General features: G+C 39.6%; 2 long non-coding RNA genes across 2 annotated transcripts; both read right to left on the reverse strand.

The window, feature by feature from the left end:
• Positions 1-2,082: 2,082 nt before the first annotated feature.
• Positions 2,083-5,363, reverse strand: LOC141730886 (uncharacterized). The gene is made up of 3 exons (XR_012582741.1): positions 4,560-5,363; positions 3,635-3,938; positions 2,083-3,282 (listed from the first exon to the last, which is right to left on the reverse strand). It is a non-coding gene; the product is annotated as an uncharacterized LOC141730886 (long non-coding RNA).
• A 15,170-nt stretch (positions 5,364-20,533) lies between these two features.
• Positions 20,534-24,073, reverse strand: LOC141730890 (uncharacterized). The gene is made up of 4 exons (XR_012582744.1): positions 23,942-24,073; positions 23,098-23,305; positions 22,548-22,674; positions 20,534-21,582 (listed from the first exon to the last, which is right to left on the reverse strand). It is a non-coding gene; the product is annotated as an uncharacterized LOC141730890 (long non-coding RNA).
• Between the last annotated feature and the right edge of the window lie 478 nt (positions 24,074-24,551).

The raw sequence follows: 24,551 nt of genomic DNA on the forward strand, positions 1-24,551 counted from the left end.
AGACACAAATATTTGACAGTTCACCATTTCGCACAGCAAAACAGGCCATTAAGGAATTTATTTTGAAGTCTGTTAATGGTTCCAAAAAGCTCAGAAAGCACTGGGTGATGTGCTCAGGGTTCTCCAAAAATCCAGCTCAGCTGGAAACCCTCTGGCCAGCTTGCTCTCCTTCCCCCTGCGTGGCTTTCACCTGGATCACCAGGTATCACATCACCCGTGGATGGCACAGAATCCCAGAAATGCTGAGGCTGGAAGGAACCTGTGGAGTTCATCTTCTCCCAGCCAGGCTCATTGAGGTGCTAGACCACAGGTAAGATATTTAGCACACTGCTAGATACTTGAATAATTTTTTTAAAAAGCTAGGATAAGTAAGTTGAAGGGGTTTAATGCTTAAATTAAACATTATTTCTCAGGTTTAAGGCCTACCATGTGACTAGGTAGTGTGAGTAAGAATAAGTCCCATATTAATATTCCACAATGCTGGAGCTCATTCTTATGACAAAGATTTTCATATGAACAGAAAAGAAATCCAATTAAATCATTGTTATAACAGTGCTTTAATTAAGTCAGTTCCTTTTTTTTAAGGCTAGATGTCTGAGCTTTAGGATTTAATTTTTTTAGAATATAAACCTGCAAAAATTGGTCTAATTATCAATTAGTTTTACACTTCCTGGATTTATTCTACATAAATACAATTTACCTAAATAGCTCTGTGCCAAATATTTAGTTGAGGGTTTTTTTCTTGTTATGATACAATATAAATTTCGGAAGAAAGAATTTCTTAACCTTTTCTAACTGAATTTGTGCTGTACCAGAATGTCCCAGCATGGCTCTGGGTACCCATCCTAAGCCATTTCCTGAAACCACGTCCAGAAGAGATGAGGGTGGGAATGTCCCCACCCAAACCCAGGAATGCTGACACAGGAGCTGAGCAGAGCCTCTGTGGCTGCTCCCAACCCTCCAGCCTGAGCTGGGCTTTACTCAAATTGTAGCTCGAGCTCACAGCCCAAACCCTCTGTGGCAGGGGAATTGTGGTGGTATCAGAAATGAAAATATCCAAATGAAAGGCCGAACAGTCCCCATGAGCTGAGCACTTTGAGGCTTTCTTCCATTCCCTGCCCTGCCCAGGTCAATTTTCCCCTCCTGGCTGAACAGACTGCACCAGCAAGGGAAGAGGAGCTCTGTGGAGATGGGGCTGAAGTGTCAGGCAGCAGCCCCAGCCTCAGCAGCAGAACTGACTTTCAACTCCAGTCTGGCTGCCACTAAAAATCAAACCAAAAAAATGAGAGGCTTTCATTGCCATTCAGCCCAGAGTACTGGCTTAAAATAGAATCTAATTTTGGCTGGTATCAAGTATTTTAACATTAAAGGTTCTATTAATACCATTCAATAATATATGCCTTTTTAACATAGAACACATAGGTCAATTTTTGATTAAGATTAAAACTTCTCCATGAGAAATGACTTCATTCTGCCCCCTGATTAATAGAACAGTCTATTTTTCATATGTTTAAATAAATAAGTATGAGAGTGTATCAAAGAGGCGAGCCTAACTAGGCAGGCTATGAAAATATAATGCTCAGGGAAGTCCATCAAACTCCAGCTGCAATTCCAGCACTGTTGCTCCTGCATTTCTGCACAATGCAGAAACAGTGGCACAGATCCTTCTGTGGGGAAGGAAACATTGCTCTGTCAAGGTTTCCATTCACAGCTTTAACAGCACAGCTACAATTTCTCCTTAGAAGAAAATTACCACCATGCAGAGCTCTGCATCTATCATTTCATGGTGTTCTTCCCTTTTTTGATTCAGCATTTATGAGCTTGCTTTTAGCTATGAGTTTATTATTATCCATTTATAGGAAGCCAACAAACTAGTAAATTATGTATTTGAAAGCCCTGCTGGCTGACATTTTTAAAGTTCATTGGATTTTTTTTTTTTCTTTTGCAGAGTAGGAATTTGTAGCAAACACTCAAGATCTGATAACTGATTCCCATTTAGATGTCATTGAGACATAAGTGCAATGTATTTTCATTAATATTTCATCATGTAAGTGTTCCTTGCTCTGACATTGCCATCTTGTAGTTATTTGTCCCCCAACTAAAGAGCAACTTGTAATCAGATCGGGATATTGGACTTCATTATCTGTCACCACACATTCTTAGCACAGAGAATGTTATTAAGTTATAATTGCCTCTGTTTTTCCCTTACGGGAAGATGAAGAACAATAGACAACAATATATGGACTCATTAAGGAACAAAAAAACCCAGGTTGACAAAGGGCATAAAATTTCAAATGCATCAAGATTCTGGAGTCAAAACTTTTATTTCCACTTGTGCTGGTTTTTTATGGCCTGATGGGTCCAGGATGTTTAAGGAACTCATGGAAGGTGGCTCCTGACTGAGCAGCTGCTGGGCTGAAACCATGACACCATTAAATACAGCCCACATTTAACTAGTTAACAAATAAATAATTAATAAATAACATTTAATAAATGAAGACAAGCTGCATTATAAAGGTAGAACAGCATTTTGTGATTCATTTGTGATTTTATATCAAAATAATGTGTTTTTTATAACCAAATGTGACAACAGAAGATACACATTGATTGAACAGCCACAAGTAAATGACTTTTAAAATAAAAATGTAAAAATTTTTTGGTTTGCTTTTGAAACCGACATCAGTCAAACAAATAGAAAATAAATAGCAGAACCAGGTATTTTGAGTGAGATTGCTTCAATATGTTATGTAAGAAATTGTTTAAACAACAGGTCCCTGAACTGCTGCAATAATTAGACGTATAACTTGTGCAGATGTACATTTTTCCCCTCCTCCATAAGATGAAGTTCTGTTCTCTGTTCCATCAGGGTAAATTACATAACCCAGAGTTAAATGAGAAAGAAGAATCCCACTTTAAATAACTGAAATGGAAAGTAACAGTGAAGAAGATTTCTCAGTAAAAAGTTTCTGATTATCTACCATTAAGCATTTTATAGGCAAAGAAAGAGAACCTGTCACACTTCATCATAGCTGGGGCTGGCTCTGCCCATTAAAGTTCCCACTGAAGCAGCAATTTGGTAGCAGTTAAAGGAATTTTGAAGCTCAGTAACAGACACTGCACATCTTCCATATTTTCCATTTCAATATTCAGGGTGATCTAAAGATGTTGCAGCTGCAGGGGCTGAGGAGGAGCCCAGATCCAGGAGCATCCTCCCATTGTGGGCAGTGGGTCCATGTCCTGCCTCTCATTTTCCTTCCCCCACCAATTCAGGTTGTTCCCTCTCTGGAGAGGAAGAAGATGTCATAAAACAATTTATGTTGATGCTTTTCCATCAGGAAATTTTAAATTTGCCATACAAACCCTGCACAGTTCCTGTATGGCTTCCTTAAGTCTTCAGAGAGGTGCCCAGCCCCTAAATCTATTGTATTATATTTCCACTTTATAGTGTGCTATAGATTTTTTGTATTAGCAATAACTAACTGCATTGTGAAAGTTATTGAGGGAACAGCTGCAGAATTTGAATCCTGTGTGGGAATGAATTGGTGCTTCTGGCACAGGGGAAGGAATAAAAAGTGTTTGGGGCCTCAGGGAAGTTTCTGAGAAAAAACAACACTAAAATAATTTCAGTTGTTACCTTTAGGTTTCAGTCCCAAGCCCGAGCTTTGCTGCTCTGAAGAAATGCTCCACATTGTCTGCAGGCTCCAACTGCTCCTTCTCTGAGGCTGTGTTTGCTCTGTTCTGATTTCCCCAGCCCCCAAGGATCTGTACTAGATACTGCACAAAGAGCTGGTGAGGTTTGGGCTGGATGGCCCCTGGTAGCACACACTTAATCAGACACGGACAGGAAACATCAAGTCAAGCATCTCCTTTTGGTTTATTCTCATCAGCACAGCAGGATCGCCCCCACTGAGGCTCATGTGACAGATGCCCACAAATACCTGTAAGGGAAAAAACAATCTGTGTAAGCAGAGACACAAAACCAGTGGTTGAGCAGTGTTGGGGATGCCAGAAGCAAATGTAATAGAAAAATTTACTGTGTTTCATAGAAAACAAATGGTGTTCAGCTGTAATTGTCACGGAGGCTGATGTTACATTCACCAGCTGAAATCAGCCCAGCCTGCTGAAATGCATGGCATGATCAATAGTGAAGCAGAGTCAGCAAGAAGGAAATAATGATTACATCCACACAGGCTGAAACTGAGATTTGCCTCTGTGCACAGAGCTACAGCATCTTCATTCTGCTACCACATATTGAAAAAAGAAATATCCACCGGTAGTCAGTGTTTTGTTCTGTCACCAATAATCTACATCCACAATTACAGTCCAGCCTGTGCCCACAGAGAGAGTGCATTGCATTCACAGGTAATACTGTGGAAAGTGTAAAATGAAGTGTAATATCACTTGTGTATATCACAGGTGTAAGGCAAATAAAGATGAAAAGTCATCTTAAGTGATCTTATACAACTACATATATAATATTATAAATATAAATTAAACTAAAATTATTTAAAGCAATTCTTAAAATGAAAGCCTTTGATGGCTATCTCTGTGTACACTACCTTTATTATAGATCAGTTATTCCTTTTTAAAAGATCCTTATTTCACTAGGAACAGCAGAAAGGACCTGAGACTCAGCTTTTATCAGGCCATTTTCTGCATGCAGCAGAAATGCCCATCCAGTGTTTCTCAAAAGGTGCACACTCCTTTAGGTGCTGATTGTCCAGCAGCTGGTTAATTATGTTGTACTCCTCATTAATACCATTCACTCCTTCAGGTTCTGTTCAGAAAAGAAGAAAGCAGATCCAAGTTATCACTTTGAACCATTTCTAATATTGGTGCTCAGACATTTTAGATAAACTTTATTTTCTCTTTGAGAAGGGACAGAACAATCATTGGTTCAGCTGGAGCTGAGCCACCTTCATAATTACAAGACAAAACATCACAAACCAGTTGGCATTTCAGTGTAGCAAAATCCCAATTCTGGCATTCTGGAATGTTTCCTCAGAAATTGGATACAATACTTCTGGGATCAGTTTATTAAATTTGTCCCACATAGACTGTGACCTTTCAAAACACAGAAAAGATCACGTGGCAAATCACTCTCAGGAGTGACTTTATTGTGGCTCTGACCTCTCCCTCTGACCTTGGGAGAAATGTTTTATGTAAGACAGCAGAACAGCTCTATTTCTTTTATTCTTTGAAATGGGAGAAACAATCATTTTTGAATATTCATACAGCTCTCTTTAAATATATATGCAGAGCAGATTATTGCATGAGACTTCTATAATCCTTGATCATTTACCATACAGGTCAGAGGAAAACATCCATAATTTAGATCCAATTTCAATCTTTGCAAGCCCAGAGAACACAACTTCTGACACTGACTTGTATTAAAAAGGTAGAATATGAGCTGCTATTGTTCATTTATAGGGCAGCAGTTATGCATGGGACTATTTCACTGGAATTCTACATTTATAAATTCTGCTTTCCTTCTCTTTAAATGCATTGATTTTATCAAGTATTACAAATGGACCCAACAGCCTGCTGTGGTTGGGGCTGTAGAGTTATTTGTGTAGCTTCTTTTGGATTCCTTGTAATGGTTAAATTTTAGTTATTGCAGATGGAATTTCCTCCCAGAAATCTCTCCCATGATTTTTGGAAGTCTGGGCTGATCTTTTCTCCATCAAGGAAAAGGAAATAATAACACTGAGCTGATTATATCAGGACCCATGCAAGGTTTTCCCTCGGCCCTTGATTTGAATCAGAACTGGAAAGGTGGTGGGATGAATTGTAGTGCAGTGAAAGAGATTCCTGAATTTGTCCTTATGAGAAGAAATGCACATTTTACATGAGTAAACCCCAAAAAAACACCAACTGGACAATTGCTAATCCTTCCTTTGGATTTCCTGGTAACATTTCAAACTCTGTCTGCACTGAGCAGGAGCCAGAAGCCATCACAGGCCCGTGAGACATGCAAGGCAGAATATAAATGGATATACACATATACCAAAGGAATAATGTATACAAATAAATAAATAAATAAATAAATAAATAAATGTCGTAGTTTTCCCGCAATGATGTTAGAAAACCAAGTATATTAGTAAATCATAGCAACAGGAAAAAGTAAACCCTAGGAAGAAAAGAAAGCATTCTGGCTGTTTTGATGCAAGAACTGAAAAGAAGTAAAAGCACAAGATGGAGTCAGAAAATTTATTGCAGCTATCAGAAGGCACCACCAAACAAAATCACTTGACAAATTAGGCACAGGTGTCAAAAAACGTCCTTGCATCCTGAAAGACATTAGTTTTTCTAATATGAGCAAAATTTTCTGAAGATATTTTTGGTACATTTTCCACTGAACACCCAGACACGTTGAGGATGCATCAACACAACAAGTGCAGGAAAATCCTTTGTTCATCCTCATAGAAACCTCTTGCCTCTGCTAAGGTGGACATGTACAGAATGCAGCCATGAGGAAAAAACTGCAAAGGAGCCATTCAAGGGTGAAGATCAGTAAAATTCATCTGTTTTTGTTGTGTCTGGGGCTTTGCCACCTGAATTTATGGAGGACTTTGAGTCCCACCATCCGTCATAGAGCAATGCTGCAAAGACAGAAGATGGAACTGTGTTCCAGCACAGCATATGAATTGTTTTCCTTGCACAGAGCTATTTTTGCTTTTTTCCCTTTCATTCTAATGATAATAATCTATAGCTCCTTATCCCCATGCCTTCAAACCCGATTTTAAAGGCTCCTTGACATGGCATTGTTACACAGACACACACTCACTCCTCTTTCAATGCATCTGTTCCAGCCAAAAGACAAATCATAGGCATGCCAGAAGCCCACAAATAATCTCATTAATACATGTGAGTGTTCTCCTGTGCCTTTCTGTACATCTGTGCCTCAGCCCTGATCAGACATTGCCTAGCAATGCTGCGAGGGTCCGATTTTATTTTTCCTCACCAAAATTGTCATGCTGAGAACAGCACAGGCTGCAGCCTGATCCAGGCATTCACATCTGATTCCGGAGCTGCTGGTCATGAGGAATCACAATAGACATTTGTTTGAGGGATAAATCCAGATATATTGGGAAAAAGCACACTGTGAGCACGTTTCATTTGAGTGTTTCCATCAGAGCTGGTGCCTTTTAATTAAGGGATGCCTGAACAAACACAGCAATGTTTGCTGGAGCTGATGGAAAAGATGGCTCTACCTAAAGTACAATAGTGCATTGAGTAATATCAGTGAAAAGCAAACATCCCAGGGTCTCTCTGTCCCTGCACTCAGCTGGAGGATGGAATTATGACTGTCACAAGGAGAGGAGGAGAAGTGGAGTGGGACCTGCTGAGCCCACAGCTCAGCTCCTGCTGCTGCCTTTGCTGATGGGGACTCCCCAGTTTAGTTCAGCCTTGGCTCCAACCCACCTACAGGAAAGGCTGCACTTGTGAGATGGGAAAAATGCTAAATACTGTGCTGATTGACATCCCTCACTGGTCCTGCATGGGAGTTACAGGTGAGTACATCCTTCAAAACTGAACCTGGAACAGACACAGCAAGGTGAGAAAAGATGTGAGAGCGATGGACCCCTTGGATTTGAGAGCTACAAACTGGCTTTAAATCAAGATATCATGTCAGATGGTGCTCATTTTTCTAAGCCTTCCACTCTCTAGGCTGTTGGATTTGCACTTTACTTTCCATTATTACTTTTTTATTAGGAAAACTTAAATCCTGTTGCGAAGAGCTTATTTAGGTTGAGCTGTTGCCTTTAGCTTCAGAACATTAAGTCCTGACAAATGCTTCTTTTGAAGTCTGACACCTGTTTGTTTGGCATTTCCCACTTTCAGGAACTCACCAGACTATAATAATACTCAGCACAGCAGAAGTAAAGAGAATGAATTAAAGCAGAAATGCTTTCAGACGTGAAGGAGCAGCACAAAAGAACATCCCTGTGCTCAGCAGTGTCGAGGGGACCTTGGATGAGCTCAGCTCCAAGCTGTGTGGTTCTTTTCTCTCTAATGGGATTCTGATGCCCATGAAACAACCCAGAGCAGCAGCCCTAGAGACCAGAAAATCCTCTCTTAAAACAGCTACAAAACAGCAGGAGAAACCGAGCTTCTTTGCAGACTCTTTTAGAAGTAGAGAGAAATATACTTATTATCAGACCAAATATCAGGAGTCTGCTCCTTCTGTAATTGAAGTGTTGGAGGAGAATGGTTCATAAATACTCTGAACAGGAACTTGTCAGGCCTCAGCTTTTGTGCCTCTATATTTATACACATGGAAAGGTCACTGTTATTTATGTGGGTAGATGTGAAAAGTGTTTTTTTGTGGTTGGCAGCAAGCAAATTTTAAAAATATAGTGATTAGAATATTATATAAACATATACACATTTAAATATAAATATATATATACACTTTTATAAGCTAAATGTCAGATCTTCTAAACTACAGATTTCTGAAAGCTTTAATAGCTAAAATATATTATTATCTACCTGCAAACTATGACTTGTTGCAACTGCATTGTAAAGCCAGGTTTATTATACAGGTGGGTGCTTCACCTTTTATTTCACATTGGCAGGTTTTAACTGGTGGGCTTAGATTTACATTGCTGGACAAAGGACTTCAAGCAAATTGCACCTCTTAATTAACTGAATGATCCATATTGCATTTCATGCCTGAACAAATATAATTGAAACAATTGAAATCGTATTAGCAGCACAGAAAATAATCAAACTACTGGCTTAACTCTTGGTCAACACTGGTCACCTTTCTGATATTGCAACAAAAAGGAACAGCAGCAGTGCTGTAAAGCATTACCCTCAGTGCTGGTGGATTTACAGCCCAAAGCTCGATTCTGTTTCTGCTCTGCCATTTCCTAGAAGAGAGGCCCAAAACCACACTCAAAGCAAACAGCAATCCTAACTGAGAGACATTTCTCATCTCAAACATTTCTTACCAGAAGACTTCAGAATACAAAATTAGTAATCAAGCATTAATCTTTTGTAGATAAAAAAAATCATTACTTTAAAAAGATATTCTAAATACATATGAGCAATTATGTTATTTCATATTTCATAGGTTCAGGCTTCACACTCATGGCTGAAGGCAGTTATTCACAGAATTCCAGAATAGTTTGGGTTGGAAGGGACCTTAAAACTCATCCCAACCTACCCTCATCCATGGCAGGGACACTTCCCACTGTCCCAGGGTGCCCCAAGCCCTGTCCAGCCTGGCCATAATAGCAATGCTTTTATCTCCCATGACAAGTTTGTTTGAAGATTTTTTTATAGATAAACATGTCATTTCTGAATATTTTTGTACATTATTTTTCAAGAATTTAAGTCTACACAACACCTGAATAGGCTTCTGTCCATATGTATTATTCATGTTTACAGTTTTATGTGTCATTACCTCAGTGTATACCAGTTGTACAACCAGTATTAACTTTGGAGGACATTCTGAACTGATAGAAGGGCTACACACAAATTCAGCAAAAAATCAATTTTTCTTTATAGAAGGTTTCAAATATTTCACTTGCTAAAAACCATTCTATTCGTGAATGGGGATTATCACAATATATCAAAAGGGAAACTTAAAAAATGTATTTTGTGAAACTATTTCTGAAATTTTAATCAGTCATCCAAAAGAAACCACAGAAATTCAAATTAATTGATCCACAAATAGTTTAAAATCAGTGCCATACTTTGCCTATCATGATCATTCTGCTGATTCTTAGCTCTATGGCAGCATTTCAGTGACATAAAACTAGAGCTGAGTACTTTGTAATGAATAATTTATTTCTCCAATTTTCCCTCTTTTTTTTTTTTCTTTTTTTTTTTCCTGTGACACATCCATGAATAAGCAGATCACAGTTTTCTTTATTCCTAATTCAAAGTTCTCTGACAGTCCCTGCTCTACCAGTTCCCTTTTTCAGGGCTTCCATGCACATTCCAGATTTGGAATTTGAGGAGGGTTGGCAGCAGAGCTCTGTGGTTTCCCTGTGCGTGGTCATACCCCATTGTTTCTGTTCCCCAGTTGGACTCTTCTGAAGTAATTGGGTGTGAATGTTCATGGAGAATAAATTAGACTTAGCTTTTTTTTTTTGCTATCCTGAATGTAAAACCAACTCTCTCTGTGCATTGGCACCAATAAAATGCAGAGGAAACTCCACAAAAAGCTGACACACAAAAGGCATGAGAACAGCTGAAAGGAATGAATTTAAAAATTCACATGAATATTCATAGGATTTTTTTTCCAGTGTGTTCTCCAATTAGATGGCAGCAAAACAACTTTTCCTCTTAGTGGATTCAACCTGGGACAGTTCACCTGTTCCTGATGAGGCCACCAGGAACATTTTAGTGGTTGAAGGGAAGGACAAGCTCGGAGCTCTTGTCATTCTGGAGCTCAGTCAGCCTTTCCTGGCCCCAGGCCTGAGGACATCTCATTTCTGTGTCAGAGGACTCGAGCAGAGAGGCAGAACAGACTGTTGCTTGGGGAGAGGAGGAGGAGGAGGGGGGAACGCCCTTCCTTGTGTGCACCAGCAGCTCTGAGGCAGCATTTGCTGCTGCAGGATCCCCAGGCAGTGAGAGCTGTGATTCTGGCAGCTCTGGGATGGGTGTGAGCACAGATTCCCCTGGAACTCATTCCTGCCATCAGCCCTGGGTGCAGGCTCTCCCCTTTCCCCACATCCTTCCTGCCCAAGGGAACAGCCTTTGACTATTTTAAGTCACCCCTCTTTTGATAGATTACAGCATTTAAAAAGTCAAAATCCATACCATTTACTCCTGAATCTAATATATCCTGAGCAAAAAGTAAGTTTAAATATAGAGAAAGTATCACAGGTGGAATAAAAACTGAAGTCAGAAGTTTCATTCCACAAGCAGAATGGTGCTTAAGGCTGTTTTGCATTAGTACATTAGGAGCACATTGTTTCCTAATCTACTCCCAAGAAATGTTTAGGGATTTTATTAACATAAAACAAGATAGTGAGAACAAATTTGATATCAATTAACATACTAATTAAATGTCACTTAGTAGTTTTAGCAATTACTTGATATTTAATTAACCACTTGAATACCTTGGGACATCCAGATTATTGTACATGTAATCAGAGGGCAATTCTTCTGACCCTGTGGGTATATGCTGCATGTCAAGACAATCTGTAGATAGCAACAAAAATAACTTTCTGCACTGTGACCCCAGGTATGAGGAGCTGCTGTGCGCCCAGGAGATTAATTTGCTCATTTGAAAGAGCTAAGTATCAGTTAAAAAGCTTAAACATACCTCAAGTGATTAGGGATGTACATGAACAACAGGAACAACCTACAAAATATCAATTATTTTCGTTCAGGACACATTTTAAATCCATACAGCAAAATCGTCTTGGCATTTATGAAACTTGTATCTCCTATCAGGAACTATTTTAGTTAGAAGAGTTACAGGGATTGGAGAGCAAGGAGACAAATATTTTCAGCAAAAAATTACTTAAAGAGGGTAAATATGTAGCTGACATCCTCTGGACTGTATTCACACAGAGGAGCCCATTTTGCATAATGGAGATTTTTCTGGAGAACCATTTTTGTTTGGTTTGAAGGGGAAAAAAGTCTTAACCACTCACAAACCAGAGATGATCTTGAGTGTTGATGTGCCCTCTCCTGCAGGTCAGTGTCCTTCTCCTGCTCCTTCTGGAGCACTCCTGGTGTCATTCAGCTCACGCTGACTGTGGGATCTCAGCAGCTCAGGACTGAGGTGTCACCGAGACCACCCTTGGGGGGCTCGGGAGTCCTGGAATGTTCCAGAAGTGTCTGGTGGCTGGACTTTGATCCTACACAGGAGACGACACCTGTATGAGGATAGGAGAGTTTCACCGGGGTGAATGGTGAAGGGATCAGTTAATTAGAGAGTGAGACACAGGGTTTAGGATTTCTGTACAGGGGGTTTAGAGAAGTAAGATGGAGGAATTGGGGCGTGTCCTGTCCTTCTTCTTCTTCTTCTTCTCCTCCTCCATCTTCTGAGGTGATGGTGGCACTTTAGGATTGGTCATTACTGAAAGTGCACCGGGCAATAAGAATAAATGGTATTGGGGAAAAATGATAAATATTGTACACGTAACCATGGGTATAAAGATAGGTGACCGCCCGGAGGGCAGGGGAGTGTGCTCATGGCTGACTGCTGAGCAGAGCTCTGTCGGGCCGAAAGAAAATCTTTTAGATAAACAATTAATAAACATAAAAACCGAAAGAAGAACTGAAGCCTCTTCTCGTCCTTTGATACGCGGGCTGCCCCAAGGCCACCCCGGGCCTTTCCAGGCCCTCCAAACAGCCGAAAACCGGACAGCTGACAAACTGCACCAAGCTGCCCCTGTGACCATGTCACACTGCAGCCCCAGAATCAAGGATTCCCTCTTTTTCATATCTCCCCCTTCTCTAAATGGACATTAACAACTCATAACTCTCATTTTTGGTCTCGTGCTTGCAAACCCAGCAACCTTCCCATTGCTTTTGATTGCCTTCTCTGTTGCTGTGATATTTATGCTGCCATTTGTGCCTGTGTATGTCAACATGGAGAAACTGGGCAAAGGAACCTTTCTTTGTCTTTCTAATTCTCTGGCACTTGCCATAAAAGAAAACAGAACTTCACTCAGCTGTAAAAGAAACTTTGCTATCCAATTGGGTTTTTTTTCAGTTCTTGGCTGTGTCTCATTCCTACACTGATTAAAGCTTTTCATTTATGATGCACCTTCAGATCTCTCTCAAACCAGTGACCCATCCCTCCCATTCCACCAGAGCCAATCTGAGTCTCTAATGGTCTCTTTGAAGTAGAAACAGAGCAGGAATCCTCCTTCCTGCTCACCTATCAGCCCCCTTCCACACCATTTATTGAAATCTTCCCCCTTCTGCTTTTGTCTCTCTGTCTCCCTTGGTTCTCCTGAAAAGCCTCTAATTTATCCTTCAGATGTTATTTATCAGATTTCTTTCATTTATGGGTGGCAACTGCATAGATTTCTTTCAAGCTTCTCTGGGACCCTTTCTTGACATAGCCCATACCAAGGAGATTGAAAACTTGAATATTTCAACCTTAAACAGGATTTTCTTACAATTTTAAGTGCATGAAGTGAGCTGATCTCATTCACAGTTTACAAAGGATGTTCATGGCCCAACTATAATTTCTTAGAGTAGATTTAAGGTAACACAGAGGGTTCTTCAGCATTTTCTGAGCTCAATTCCACCTCACTGGAATTTAAAAAGAAAAGAATATTTCAAAAAATTATTGAATTTTTTATGTTCAGTGTGACCATATTGATATAAACGTTCTGTTTCAGGGGTTAAAAAACTTCAGGTAATTCAATCTGTAGTTTTTGGATTTAAAGTTCCACAGTACGGCACAAGCTAACCAAATATTTTGAGGTTTTAAATATATATTAGTCTTTTTATTAATCTAGTTTTATAATGTAAAAATATTAAAAATCAAATTCCAAAATATGAAATTTTAATCTGTGTTTGATGCCAATTTAAATTTGCTTTGTTTGTACCCCAGTCTTGGTCCATCCTGAGCAAAGGAATGATGCTCTGTGACATGGCAGGAAATGCCCTGAGCAGGAGGCTCATTTATTTACATCTTAAAAAATATCAGTGGAGTGCAGCATGAAAAGAATAAACTTGAATGAACTACTTAAGAAACTGTCCATGGTTTGCCCTGATTTGGTTTTATTTGTGCTGTTTTCCCTGGAGGGAATCCTGACACCGCTGCTGCAAGAGGAGTGACCAAAGCTCTGCTGAGCTGTCCTCCTGGGAGACATTTAAATTAAATGGTTTTCATCAAAGCCATGTCTGCTCTCCATCATCAAACAGAAGATATTGGAAGCTTAAAAAATCCAGTAATAGCCCTAAGTAATATTGCTGTCCTTTAGCAACTGAAAATTGTGTATTTCTTCAAGGAAGATCATTTGGGAACATATGTTCGCACTATTCTCACTGTTGGGAAATATAGGGAGATTCAAAAATTAGAAACAAAAATATAACTTGGAGAAAACAGTAATTTAGGTTAAAAAAAACCTAAACACCTCGTTCTGACACTGTGTTTTGGTCATTACAAATCAAATTGCTTTACAAACAAGATCAATGTGACAGTTGACAATTTTCTTGCATGGTTCTGTTGGCACAAGCACAGACCTGGGAGCACAGACAATCTGTAAAAATTTCTCTTCTGAGATGAAACTGTTTCCACCAGAATATTCGTCAAAAATTTCTGGCCACTCCAGTTTAGCCCTTTTTTATTGTTCACATGCCATGTCACCAAAAACTTAAACCCTGTATTCAACATCTACAGCTACTTTTACATATCTCAAAAGTTTTAATTTTAAAAATTGGATATTTACTTCATAAATTGAAAAAAAGAAATATTTCCCACAATTTAGGGATGTTTTTGGCAGATACACTTTGCCATCAAAGCAATATTTATAATATAATATAAATCTAATGAATATTTATCTGAATGCCTCTCTATATTGTTTAAATCTGTATTTATCAATATGCTTATACTGTAATGATATACTGGGAAAGAAAAAAAATTGCATTAAAATTAGCACAGGGGTTGAGGATTTTGTCTGGAAGAAAGAAAAATTAGTCTTTAATCAAAAAAAGCACAGTTACAAAAGGATTAATTTTGTATCAGAACATATCATGAATTAGATATTTTCTGTCCCAGCTGAGAGCAGTAATTGGAAAATCACAGTTTACACAAAAAAATAATTATTTTCTTAAGATCTGCCTTTCTTTCATGAAGTCTTGCATCTCCATCACTCAGTTACAATCTGAGAGATTAGGGACTCAATATACACTAGATTAAAGGTCACCTATTATGACAGACAGGATTTAATTGCAATATTGACATAAATTCCTTATGAACCATAGGCTTAAAGCTGCTTGCACACATCCAGCATACTAAAGAGGGATGGAATATTCATTACTTGCACGATGGGAAAAAGTCTAGCAGGAGCCTAAAACCACAGCAAACCTCCCTTTTTAAAAGAAGAAAATTAGGAAATGTTGGTGGTTTTAAAATTGCAGATTAAATCTTATTCCATTACAGAGAGTAAAAGTTAGCTTGATTGCACTGCTGAAAGAACTTCCATGGGGAAATTAAACTTGATAATCTTGAGGTGTTTCCCAGAAGACACCATGCATTCCGTAATGTTCATTATAGTCTGCAGAATACCAGCCTGAATTTCAAGTGAAGGCTCCTAAGGTTTAATCAATATAGACATTCTGAACTGCTCACAGTATCAAGGCCTGATTATGAAACAAAGATGCCGTGAGAAGGGAAGCCATGGTGCTTTAGGTGCATTTTTTTCTGTATTTACTGGTGGTTCTGAAGCCCCAAACTGCCCATCCGATCAGCATTTTACTACTGCACAAGAACATAATTTTGTTATCAAAATGCTTAGGCAGAGCCACAGACTGAGAATCAACCCTGAGCAGTCCTATCCCATTCCCATCCCATTAGCTACTCACGCGACCCCTGACACTAGAGCCATATCCCATATCACCGGCGGGTGGTCTCATGTTAGGTACAAGGGGATTCGCCCCCATCCACACTCAGGAATTGCTGATGATGCTGTATGGTAGGTTATTCATTAATCCGGAAGCAATCCTGGAATTATTGATAATGCTGTATGATAGGTTATTCATTAATCCAGAAGCAATCCTGGTGGATCCTTCTGTTTGAAGTTTGGTAAGCAGGGCAAACAATAAAGAGAGATAGGGATAAGGGAATTGTCGAGCTAAACATGATCAGAGCTAATAATGTCAAACTGACCCTAAGAGCCGTGCCAATGTCAAACTGACCCTAAGAGCCGTGCCAAGCCATGGGAACCAAGCCAAGTACACCGGGAATTGACCATATTAGGATAGGAGTTCAAAAGTTTAAAGAGGAAGACTCATCAGAAGACCCTTGCCCATGAGGAAGGCACCGAAGGACCACCAAGAATAATCCTCAAAATAGATGTCTCCGCCCACACCACGCCTCTTATGAATATGATGTAACCCTGCACCCAAGACTGTATAAAAGCTTGCTTCTGTCATGAGATAGCCAGAAATCCCTTTTGTGATTTCTCCGACGCGTCGTAATAAAATACCTCCTGTCTGTGCTGACTTACTTGAGTCTCTTAGGCAGTTATTCTCGCCTTTTGGGGCAAAATTCGGCATCAGTTCACAGCAAAAGGTGAACGGTGACAGCCAAATCTCCAAAACAATTTTGGCAGCAATGCCATCAGTGCTTCCTTGGGCCTCTGGGACTTTGACAGCTCTGCCCGGTTTCAGTGAATAATTCTTAAAACCAGGAAGCAAATACTTTGGAGATTACTTGTTACAAGATTTAAATCCTGTACATTAAACAATTAAGAATTTAACTATTAAAAACCAGATTTTAAATGCTTCCTTTAGAAGATCATGGAGAGTATGAAGATTTCAATGGAGAATAAAAAGAAAAACAATGAGAAATTAACTGTCTGCAACCTCTCCACATTTTAAAGCAAGAAATAAAGGAATATACAGCTTAAACTCATATTGGTGCTTGATATTGTCTGGTGATATACTCATAACGAGCAAAGGACAGAAATGGCACATTAACAGCTCAAACCACAAAGAAAATAAATCTTCAGTTGTGATTAAATGAGTTTGCAGCATCTGTGGTGTCTTTAGACATGAGAAATTGCCAAATTGCCAATTGCAAAAAATAATCCAGCAGGTTTTGGAGCTGGTAAGGAAAAGCTGCCTAAGAACAAATGATTTTAGCTGAACTGACCCCCTTAAATCCTCAGTAACCTGGAAAAGGATCAAGAGGGGTTTTAGGACTAAGGAAAGGACGTGGAATTTCAAACAAAGTGTGGCTGGAAATATTTTTTGAGTGAGCCAGGGCATGATTTATGGTTCTTGTCCATCTGGTGCTGGCTAAGTGGCAGCTATTCAGCACAGAAGAGAAATTATGCCCCCTGATTTTCCATGGGTACATATGTCTTCCCATTCCTTTGATGTACAAGGGATACTCAAGCCTGAAAATTCAAACTCTTATCAATAAGAGCCTAAGAGATGGACATAAATTAAATAAAAATTCTGAAGAGCATTGTAGTAAAAAATTGTGTGTCAGAGCCATTAACTTCTTGAGATAACTGGGATCTGATGGGAACCAGTTTCAAAAAATTATTGCTCTTCTCTGCCATGCATCTCCTCCATGGTTCGGTCTTCCCCCGACTCCTTAAGGAGAGTCTGGAAGGTGAATTTTGGGTTTCAGGGCAAGAGGATAATCTCCACTGCCTTCAGATGTGCCTCCATTTTGCGTTTGGGTACTTTTCCTGGATGCTTAAAAGGGAACTGAATATAGTCAGCTTTAATGACTACATTACTCCCATTTTCTGAAGGAGTAATTTAGTAATTTTCATTTTAATTTAGGTAAAATATCTAAAAAGAATTAAAATAAAATGTATATTAAAACTTTATTATATTTGGATGAAGCGGATGTTAATAATTTCCAACACCTAGTCTTTGTTCGTCCTTTTCCTTTGACTTTGGGTTAGAAAATTATGACTTGGATAATTAAGAAGTCTGAGCTACTTCAGAAAAGAAAGTATAAAATGTTCTGCTGAATCTTTCCTAGACAGCACAGTTGGAATTGGGGGTCATTATGTTCAAGATAAAATAAATTCTGCTGAGCTGGACTCAAGAAGAAGAAAAAGAAAATGAGTAACTGAACCTGAGGATCAGAAGGCAGCAGCAGTTCTTGAACAAAGAGTTTTCTCTGTCAGGGATAAGAGCCTCCCTCACCTGGCTCTTGGACTGCTTGGTCAGTGTTTCTTGTGAATGCTGACCAACATTTTAATTGCCACTAAGAGAAGACAGATCTTAAATGTGCCTGCTGTGCACATTAACATCAATACAACAGAATTTTATAAGAAAATATTTGTTAAAAATATTTGACCCTATGAGTTAAAAAAGATCCACCTATTCTTTATTGAAGTTCTAGTTAAACTGACAAACTAAAAGAATTCAGAGTTAATTTCAGCCTCTTCTTTAGTTCATTTTCCATGCACTGATTCCACAGCTCATTTGGAAATGTGACCTGATCTGACATTCTGATGGAAATTACTGTTAAACAGATTAAAAAGGATGTGGTAACCTTATTTCTGTATTTGTCTCCTTTTCTTCCATTTCCATTGCATCCAGAACATTATCTAACCATACCCTAGCACATTATCTGGTTTCTTACATTGGGGAGTGCAAACTGAGATTATAAATGGTGACAGGTTGTTTTAAATATGAATGCAGTGAATTCTAAGCTTGCTTTATGAGGGATAGCTTAGACGTGGTCTTAGAAACTCTACATGAGTTACTAAGTTAGGCAATTACTCTTTTTAATCACCTCTAAGAATTTCTTGATAACTTTAAAAGCAATGTAAACCTAAGCACCTCAGTATCATGGATTCCAAAAGTACTGAGGGAACGATTACAAGTGTATAGCTATGAAATCTAAAATCAATAACAAATTAACTTATTGAAAATGAATGTTTTACTCCATTTCCTTCCCAGATGAAGCTGTCAATACAATCCATGTAAAATAAAGTGCAACCACTGGAATTTGGATTCTCCATAATCTCTACTGCATTGGGTTTGCAAAGTTTTGGTAGGAGGGGAGCTCATAAATTTCAGAGTGTTCAGTTTCGAAGTCTTTTATCCAGCTAGAAGCTCCAAGATTAAAACTTTTTAAATTTAGTTAACCAGATTTTAAAATGGAACTGTAGATACACTCTGATGTGCCTTTGCCCAAGTCATCCCAATTAAAGGGAGGGAGTTCTGGTGTTCTGTAAATCTCAGTGGAGAGAAAGTATTATCAAGTGTGTCAAGTGCTGGAGTCTGTTACAGAAAAAAAACAGACTTTTTTATTTTTCAGTCATAAAAAATGAAATTATAAATATATTTATATAAACTCTTTATGTGTTTGTTATAAAAACTGTATATATACAAATGTAGCACATACACAAATACTATTTCTTTAGACATGTCTATAAATACACTTATATTTACTTGTATGTAAATGTACTTAAATTTAAATATATTATTTAACATTTGCCTTGGAGGAGTTTTGCTAAAATAGCTTTGTCATCACATCCTTGACTCCTTCAGCACAATGCATGTCTCTGGCAGAGCTGGGATTTGACTCTAAATAAGAAGCTGACTTCCTTTCAGTTGGTAAGTAGATGAAGGAATAAATAATTCACATTGTGTTTCCTTTGTGTTTGTCAATAACCCTGTCATTAGAGCTCATAAGACATTTTGAAGATTTTTTAAATATAAAAATTTAAACAAAGTTTGCGCCTTTGTCTGTAATTGCCCAGTTGGAGCGCAAGTCGCTCTTTGAGGAGCTGATCATCAGTGCCAGGCAGTGTGGGAGGCGCTGTGAGAGAGCACCCAGAGCTGAGGAAATGGGCCTGGGTGGGTGGGCAGAGTTAAAAACTTGGTTCTGGTAGCAAACAGAGCCAGCTGAGATCAGAATGAAGACATCTCAACAACAATTTGTGATCAGAACACTCTGAAAAATGTTGCAGAACTAAAAACGAGTCAAGATCTGCTGAGAATTTTGTGTCAGCTTGTGTGTTAGCAGTCCACAAGTGCCTTCTGCCTTAGACACAAACCCAGTAATTACTTGCAAAGCAAGATCACAGGGGAACCTGGCTCCAAGAATAAACAGAACTTACAGAGTGAGGAGGGCTGGAATCAATGCTGAGATTTACATTGTCATCCTGAACTTTTAACTCCTCAGACATGTAGAGCTCCAGGTTTAGCAAGCACATCCAATATTAATTTCTGAATAAAATAAATAATTTCTTCCTGCAGGGAAAGGTGAAATAAATGGGTCAATGCCAAGCACACAAAAATTTCTGATAGAGGAGGAACATTCATTGTTGGACTTCTAATAGGATTGGTAAAAGTATCTTCAAAATTGGTAGGAAAAATGAAACCAAAACCCATCCTAGACTAAGTTTCTTACTGTTAGCCTGGGAGGAAAAAAAAATAAAAGGGAGTTGGTGATTTCAGCACCTAACAAGTTGTGATTTATGACCTGCCTGTACAAGAGCATGGGAAATCTCTCTGAAAACAGCAGGCCTTTCCCATTTCAAGGCACATGGAAGAAAGAGTGGACAGAAAAGAATTCTTGCATAAGAAATATTGAATATTATGAAAAAAAAAAGAAAATAAACTTTTGAGTTGTCAATGTCTTTTTTTACCTGGGCTGATATAAATAGCAGCATTTTATGGAGTTCCACTGGTGTAAGATGAGTGGTCAAAGTGGACTAGCACAAAGAAAAACAGTAGAAACATTTATATTTTCACCTTTCCTAGGAAGAAAAGACAAAAGTATTTGATATATTAAAAAACACAGGTCTAGGACTATTAATTTTACTATTTAAGCTCATAAATAAAGTTAAGCATTGTGATTCAGGGAAGGAATTGATTTTACTCTTGGAAAATTCTGTGGCTATTGGCATATCTAAGCCCATCTCTCTGCAAGTCTGGCACTGCAGACACAGAATGACCATTGTGAGTGATTTCCTGAATTCAGCTCCATAGGATGCTGCAGAACTGCTTTTGACCAGATTAAAAATAACACATCCGTTTTCACAATGAAGCAATCCAGGAACCATTTTGGGGCCCTTGGACCAAGAGGCACAGCTCATTTCCCTTCAGCTGAGCCTTTCTGTGCCAAAGCTGGGCAGCCCCATCACCACTGCCTGGTGGAGGAGGGTTCCTGGCCTGGGTTAATCCCCAGACTGCCCAAGCGTGGTTGAGCGGCTGCCACTCAGGTCCTGATGAGTGGAAAACCTGCCAGAATTTAACAATTGAGCAGCAGGAACAGAGAGCTCATGGGCTCCTGTGGTGTTGCATTTTCCTAACCTGGAAATGAAACTCGAGATGATTTTAGTAAGGAGGTGATATAAAAGAGGATCTTTATTTGAAGGCCTTCAGAGGAAGTTATGGGAAGATGTCCATAAAAGCCATGGGTGTACTCACCACAGGGATATAGGTTTTGGAAAATTAGCATTGTTTATAAAAACCACCAATTAGGAGGACAAGTGCAATTCTTCCCCCAGGTCAAGCCCCTTCTTTGGAGCCCCCCTCAGCACCAGCTGTACTTTGTCCATGAGAATGCATCTCAAAGAGTCGTTCTTGGCCTTGGCTCCCAGGAAAAACCAAGAGAGGACAGGGGCCTTCTGCTTCTGGGGGCTTGGAGCTCTGGAATTTGTTTTGTCTTTCTGCTTAAGGAAAGGCCATGGAAAAGTACAGAAAAAATTAATACAATACACTACGGAGCTACAAATATATGTGTGAAGAATAAGGGGAATATATTGAAGAAATAAAGGCAAAACCTGAACAGCATCAGTGGATGCAGCCATCACGCCCAACAGGCCAGCAGATGGCAATTTTAGGGATACCCAGCTCTTTATCCATGCCTTGGATCTCCATCTGTCAGAAGAGGGTTTTAGATGTGAAGGTGAAACTTCAAATATCTGTTATCCAAATCTGATAGGCCTAGAGGGAAAAAACAAAGCCCATCATCCTGCTGCAGCGAGCACAGGCCTTGCTAATTATCATGACTGACACACCACAATTCAATAACTTCCTTTCTACACAAAACCAACCCTTCACCGTACAAAACCATCAGTGGGATTTACAAATGTTTCCAAACTGTAAGAAAGCCTCATTGCTGATCTAATTACGCTCTGCCTCTCACAGCTCTGGGAAGTGCAGAGCAATCAGAGCACAGCAGGCTGAGGCGCTGGATCCCTCCCTCAGCACGCTCCGATGGACAGAGCGCACCCTGGAGCAGGAATCCAGCAGCTCCTCTGCCTTCTCTGAGAGAAATTCTGCTTTTAGGCTGCTCTGTCTGCTTTATGCCCCACTAGAACAACCCAAAGCAGCTGTAGGGAGGTGGTGGAAGGGTATAGAAGAAGCGCAGAAGCTGCCTTTGGTGTAACGCAGCTGAGGGAGGTGGCAAGTGGGATGTGTCACCTGTGTGTAGGCCAGGAGGGACATCCATGTCCTGGGGACATCAGGAACAGCACAGGGGATGGTCCTGAGCTGGGGAGGCCTCACCTTGAGTGCTGGGGGCAGTTTTGGGCACCAAATTAACAAAAAAGATAGAAAGGTCTTAAAGAGAGTCCAAAGGAAGGCAACGAGGATGGTGAAGGGCTGTGAGTGGAAGCGTGTGAGGAGCAGCGGAGGGTGCTGGGCTTGTTCAGCTGGAGAAGAGGAGACTGAGAGAACTCACAACAATTACAACTCCCTGGTGAGGGGAAGAAGAAGGGCAGACACCAATCTCTGCTCTCTGCAACAGGACCTGAGGGAATGGCCTGAAATTGTCTCAGGGGAGGTTTATGTTGGATATCAGAAAGTTCTTTCCCCAGAGGGTGGTGGGGCACTGCCCAGGCCCCCCAGGGAATGGGCACAACACCAAACCTGTCAGAGCTCCAGGAGGGTTTGGACAATGCTCTCACATGATGGCACTCCTGGAGTGTCCTGTGCCAGCAGCTGGACTCCATGGTCCTGATGGACCCTTCCACCACACGATATTCTGTGATTCTGTGGAGATCAGAGGATAGAGCTGGAGGTCTCAGCTGTGCACTGTGGAGGAGAGAAAAGAATTAAATAGATTATGTAGAAGGCCATAAAGAGGAAGAGTAGAGGCAGAATGCAGAGCAAAGGGGTCACTGAGAGCTCACATGACAAAGAAATTGGAAGAATTAGACCCAGAAAGAGGGGCAGGCAAATCACAAGGAGTGAAATGAGAGAATGGAAAAAATCTCACTGAGGTAAAGGAAAGAAGACTTACACAGTGAAGAGACAATGAAGAAAAGAAAAATGAATAAGCAGAACAGAAGTTATGCTTTTGCAGAAGAAAGGCCAGAAAAAAAGAAGGGGAGAAAAAGTAGAGCAATTAATAAAAGGAATGAGACAGTAGGGGTGAAGGGAGGGACATGAAAGCAACATAAACCAGCACAAGGCACACACATTGGTAGAAAGAAGCACTCCCTTATTTATTCATACCTCTATATTTTATGTATCTTCCTAGCAAGCTTCCCAGAGCTCCATAGATAACTTATTTTTGGTGGTGGAGGGGTGTGAAGCAGGGAACAGGCTGGCAGCAGGGTGGCGGTGGATTTACTTCAGCCCTTCTTTCTTCTTGAATTGCTGGACATATATTTATTGAAATTACTCAAGGTAGTGGCTGGCACTTTTTCAGAAATATCAATACCTTATGTGGAATAGAGAGGAAAATTTATTAAAAGCCCCCAACAAAACCAAAACCAAAAAACCTGAGAAAATTCAAAGAGATGCGAGGAAGGGATTGGTGTCATTTGTCAGCCCTTACCAGCAGACTGCAAATATTCAGCTCTCATAGATCACCAAACACTTTTGCTGTTTGAATGACATGTGAAACAGAACAGGGCTGTGATTTCTCTTTCCTGAATACTGCATTAACACCTGATTAACACTGCCTGATGAAATACATTTAGAGATAAATAAAAAAAGGCATCAATTTAAAAATATTCTAAACTAATTCTCATATTGTTCAGATATTTTGTTGGAAAGTTTAAGGCTCTGAAGAAACATCTAACATTTTTAGCTCTCCCTTTTACCCCTTATCCTTTTACCATTTTCTTTCTATCAGAATAATTTGTCAGAAAAAGAGAAAATTCTGTGAAAGCAAGGGCAGCACATCAGAAGGTTTTATATCTCCTTGTTAATCACTCTGACAGATGGACTTATAAACCCAGGGACTCTTTTGATGAAAACCAGAGCTGAAAAATGTTATTAGCTTGGCCAGCAATAATTGCCTACTAGCATCCATTGATATTAATTTTGGATTCATATTTAGGATTATTTCTACCTGTCCATGTTCAGGGCAGATTTAGAATGCCCAGAGCACAGCTGCCAGGTTCTTGTGTCACCCAGCATCACATCCTGGGCTTTTATTGGATTCATTTTTCCTTCAGCAAGTATTTGCTCTTGATGCTTAATTCAGAAGCTTCTTGATTCTGTGCTGAGAATAAAAATACAGAATTGGTTCTCCAATTAGCAAACATTTTTCAGCTGCAAAACTATCAAATCAATACCTTATCCTCAGCAATCATTTTACTTACAAAAGCGTGGTGGGTTTTTTTTCCAAGAGCTCTCAATGCCCATTTCTTGGCTAATTAGCTGCCTGTCTGCCTTATCCAAGTGGCAGAGTTTAATTCCAAAATTAAAGACTGGAAAAACCCATGAAAAAGACCTCCAAAAGCAAACGACTTGCATTCAAACAAAAATAAAAAATCAGTGCAGCCCTTTCTCCTATGAAAGATTTCTCGTGCAAATCAAAATTCAGTGATTAAGAGAATTTTGGAAGACATTGCTCTGGTGATGCTCTGCTCTTTCATACTGTTTATCCTCACATTGCCTCCCCTGAAGCACCTTGAATGAAGGCAATGAATAGCAGCAATTATATTAATGTACAAGTA

The sequence above is a fragment of the Zonotrichia albicollis genome, chromosome 14 (genome assembly GCF_047830755.1).
Source record: "Zonotrichia albicollis isolate bZonAlb1 chromosome 14, bZonAlb1.hap1, whole genome shotgun sequence".
NCBI lineage: Eukaryota > Metazoa > Chordata > Aves > Passeriformes > Passerellidae > Zonotrichia > Zonotrichia albicollis.